The sequence below is a fragment of the Triticum dicoccoides genome, chromosome 6A (genome assembly GCF_002162155.2).
Source record: "Triticum dicoccoides isolate Atlit2015 ecotype Zavitan chromosome 6A, WEW_v2.0, whole genome shotgun sequence".
NCBI classification, from domain to species: domain Eukaryota; kingdom Viridiplantae; phylum Streptophyta; class Magnoliopsida; order Poales; family Poaceae; genus Triticum; species Triticum dicoccoides.
In genome coordinates, this window is record NC_041390.1 from 457,305,183 (window position 1) to 457,309,596 (window position 4,414).

Genomic DNA, 4,414 nt, shown 5'->3' on the forward strand with positions numbered 1-4,414 from the left:
TCGTCGGTATCCCAATACCTCGTTCAATCTCGTTACCGGCAAGTCACTTTACTCGTACCGTAATGCATGATCACGTGACCAGACACTTGGTCACTCTGAGCTCATTATGATGATGCATTACCGAGTGGGCCCAGTGATACCTCTCCGTCATACGGAGTGACAAATCCCAGTCTTGATCCATGTCAACCCAACAGACACTTTCGGAGATACCCGTAGTCTACCTTTATAGTCACCCAGTTACGTTGTGACGTTTGGCATACCCAAAGCACTCCTACGGTATCCAGGAGTTACACGATCTCATGGTCTAAGGAAAAGATACTTTGACATTGGAAAACTCTAGCAAACGAACTATACGATCTTGTGCTATGTTTAGGATTGGGTCTTGTCCATCACATCATTCTCCCAATGATGTGATCTCGTTATCAATGACATCCAGTGTCCATAGTCAGGAAACCATGACTATCTGTTGATCAACGAGCTAGTCAACTAGAGGCTCACTAGGGACATGTTGGTGTCTGTTATTCACACATGTATTACGATTTCCGGATAACACAATTATAGCATGAATAAAGACAATTATCATGAACAAGGAAATATAATAATAATGCTTTTATTATTGCCTCTAGGGCATATTATGCTTTTATTATCCCCTTATATGGGCGGACGCGACTATGCACCCCCATCAGCCTGGTAAAACTCGCTTATCTCCCAAGTGCCGTAGTCAATGGCGCGGTTGGGTTACCCACACCCGTATTGATGAGAATCCCGGAATAAGGGGACACGATCTCTGCTTTAACAAGACGTGCCAAGGAAACCGCCTCGCTAAATGCGCTGAGGTGGGACAGTAAAACGATTGAATAAAGACTTGGCCGTGGTGTGATGTCACGCTATGGAATACGTCAGCAAATTAGATTTGTGTAAATATTATTCTCTCTATGACAATATGTGGAAACTTATTTTGCAGAGCCGGACACTACCTTTGTGTTCAAAATCTTCTATGAAGTACTTGGAGGAGGAACCCACCTTGCAAAGCCGAAGACAATCTGCGCGCCGGACTCGTCGTCATTGAAGCCTGGTTCAGGGGCTACTGAGGGAGTCCTGGATTAGGGGGTGTCCGGATGGCCGGACTATACCTTCGACCGGACTCCTGGACTATGAAGATACAAGATTGAAGACTTCGTCTCGTGTCCAGAAGGGACTTTCCTTGGCATGGAAGGCAAGCTTGGCGATACGGATATGTAGATCTCCTACCATTGTAACCGACTCTGTGTAACCCTAGCCCTCTCCGGTGTCTATATAAACCGGAGAGTTTTAGTCCGTAGGACGAACGACAATCATACCATAGGCTAGCTTCTAGGGTTTAGCCTCTCTGATCTCGTGGTAGATCTACTCTTGTACTACCCATATCATCAATATTAATCAAGCAGGACGTAGGGTTTTACCTCCATCAAGAGGGCCCGAACCTGGGTAAAACATCGTGTCCCCTGCCTCCTGTTACCATCCGACCTAGACGCACAGTTCGGGACCCCCTACCCGAGATCCATCGGTTTTGACACCGACACCCTGCGCCACCACCGGCTCAGGTTTTGTCCGATTTGTTCGACACTTTGGATCATATCCTACTCATGCTTGCATTCGGTGTTGATTAATTTTAATGCATGTTCATGACTGTTGTCGCTCTCTAGCTGGTCGCTTCCCAGTCTTTTGCTAGCCTTCACATGTACTAAGCCGGAATACTGCTTGTGCATCCAACTCCATAAACCCCAAAGTCATTCCATATGAGTCCACCATACCTACCTATATACGGTATCTACCTGCCGTTCCAAGTAAATTTGTATGTGCCAAACTCTAAACCTTCAAATAAATATCATGTTTTGTATGCTCTAGTAGCTCATGTATCAACTAGGGTTATCCATATCTTCCATGTTAGGCGTGTTATTCTCAAGAGGAGTGGATTCCGCTCCTCACTCACGAGAAAGTGGCTGGTCACCGGGATGCCCAGTCCCATGCTTTATGCAAATCAAATCAAAATAATTGCAAACAAAACTCCCCCTGGGACTCTTGTTAGTTGGAGGCACTCATTGTTTCGAGCAAGGCATGGATTGATGCTTGTTGGTGGAAGGGGGAGTATAAACTTTACCATTCTGTTTGGGAACCACCTATAATGTGTGTAGCATGGAAGATATCACCATCTCTTGGTTGTTATGTTGCCAATGAAAGTATACCACTCAAAATATTATTCACCTCTATTTCAAAACCGAGCTCTGGCACCTCTTCAAATCCCTGCTTCCCTCTGCGAAGGGCCAATCTATTTACTTTCATGTTGAGTCATCCTCCTCTTATTAAAAAGCACCAGTTAGAGAGCACCACTGTCATTTGCATTCATTACTGTTAGTTTACATTGAGTATGACTTGACTGGATCTCTTTTACCATGAATTACAATGTCTAGTCAGTCCTTGATCTTTAAAGGTGCTCTGCATTTATGTTTTGCGGTCTCAGAAAGGGCTAGCGAGATACCATCTTGTTATATCATATTATGATTGTTTTGAGAAAGTGTTGTCATCCAAGATTTATTATTATTGCTCGCTAGTTGATTATGCCATTGATATGAGTAAACTTGAGACCTAAGCGTTATTGTGAATGTGGTTAGTTATAATCTTTGCTGAAAACTTGAATGCTGGCTTTACATATTTACAAGAACAAGAGCAAACAGAGTTTGTAAAAGTTTTTCTTTATCACTTTCAGTTTATCAACTGAATTGCTTGAGGACAAGAAAGGGTTTAAGCTTGGGGGAGTTGATACGTCTCCGTCGTATCTACTTCTCCAAACACTTTTGCCCTTGTTTTGGACTCTGACTTGCATGATTTGAATGGAACTAACCCGGACTGGCGCTGTTTTCAGCAGAATTACCATGGTGTTATTTATGTGTAGAAACAAAAGTTCTCGGAATGACCTGAAACTTCACGGAACAACTTTTCAGAAAATATAAAAAATCCTTGCAAAAGATGAAGGCCGGGGGACCCACCACCTGTCCACGAGGGTGGGGGCGCGCCCCCTACCTCGTGGGCCCCCTGGAGCTCCTCCGACCTCAACTCCAACTCTATATATTTGGTTTCGGGGAGAAAAAAATCAGAGAGAAGGATTCATCGCGTTTTACGATACGGAGCCACCGCCAAGCCCTAAAACCTCTCGGGAGGGCTGATCTGGAGTCTGTTCGGGGCTCCAGAGAGGGGAATCTGTCGCCATCGTCATCACCAACCATCCTCCATCACCAATTTCATGATGCTCACCGTCGTGCGTGAGGAATTGCATCGTAGGCTTGCTGAACGGTGATGGGTTGGATGAGATCTATCATGTAATCGAGTTAGTTTTGTTAGGGTTTGATCCCTAGCATCCACTATGTTCGGAGATTGATGTTGCTATGACTTTGATATGCTTAATGCTTGTCACTAGGGCCCGAGTGCCATGATTTCAAATCTAAACCTATTATGTTTTCATCAATATATGAGAGTTCTTGATCCTATCTTGCAAGTCAATAGTCACCTATTATGTGTTATGATCCGTTAACCCCGAAGTGACAATAATCGGGATAATTACCGGTGATGACCGTAGTTTGAGGAGTTCATGTATTCACTATGTGTTAATGCTTTGTTCCGGTACTCTATTAAAAGGAGGCCTTAATATCCCTTAGTTTCCGTAAGGACACCGCTGCCACGGGAGGGTAGGACAAAAGATGTCATGCAAGTTCTTTTCCATAAGCACGTATGACTATATTCGGAATACATGCCTATATTACATTGATGAACTGGAGCTAGTTCTGTGTCACCCTAGGTTATGACTGTTACATGATGAACCGCATCCGGCATAATTCTCCATCACCGATCCATTGCCTACGATGTCGGATTTCGGGTTCCGGCAGACCCTTGAGGTTCGAACACTGGGGTGCGCACGGAGATTTTGCTTCGTACCTACCTGCACCCCTCCGCCTCGCTAAGATCTAAGCAATGGAAAGAACAGCGCAAGAGACACAGGATTTATACTAGTTCGGGCCACCGTTGTGGTGTAATACCCTACTCCAGTTTGTGGTGTGGTGGATTGCCTCTTGGGTTGATGATGATGAACAATACAAGGAAGAACTGCCTCGCGAGGGTCTGTTCTTGGTTGGGGGATGAACTGCTAGGAGGAGTTCAATCACCCTTCTCTCTCTCTCTCTCTCTCTCTCTCTCTCTCTCTCTCTCTCTCTCTCTCTCTCTCTCTCTCTTCTGATTTCGGTCTCGGTCCGATCCTCGATCCGATTTCCTCTCCCTACCCTGTGGGTGGCTAGTCCTATTTATAGGCAAAGGCCCTGGGCCTCTTCCCAAATATTGAGCGGGAAGGGCACCAACAATTGGCCATTTTGAAGGGGAACATCTG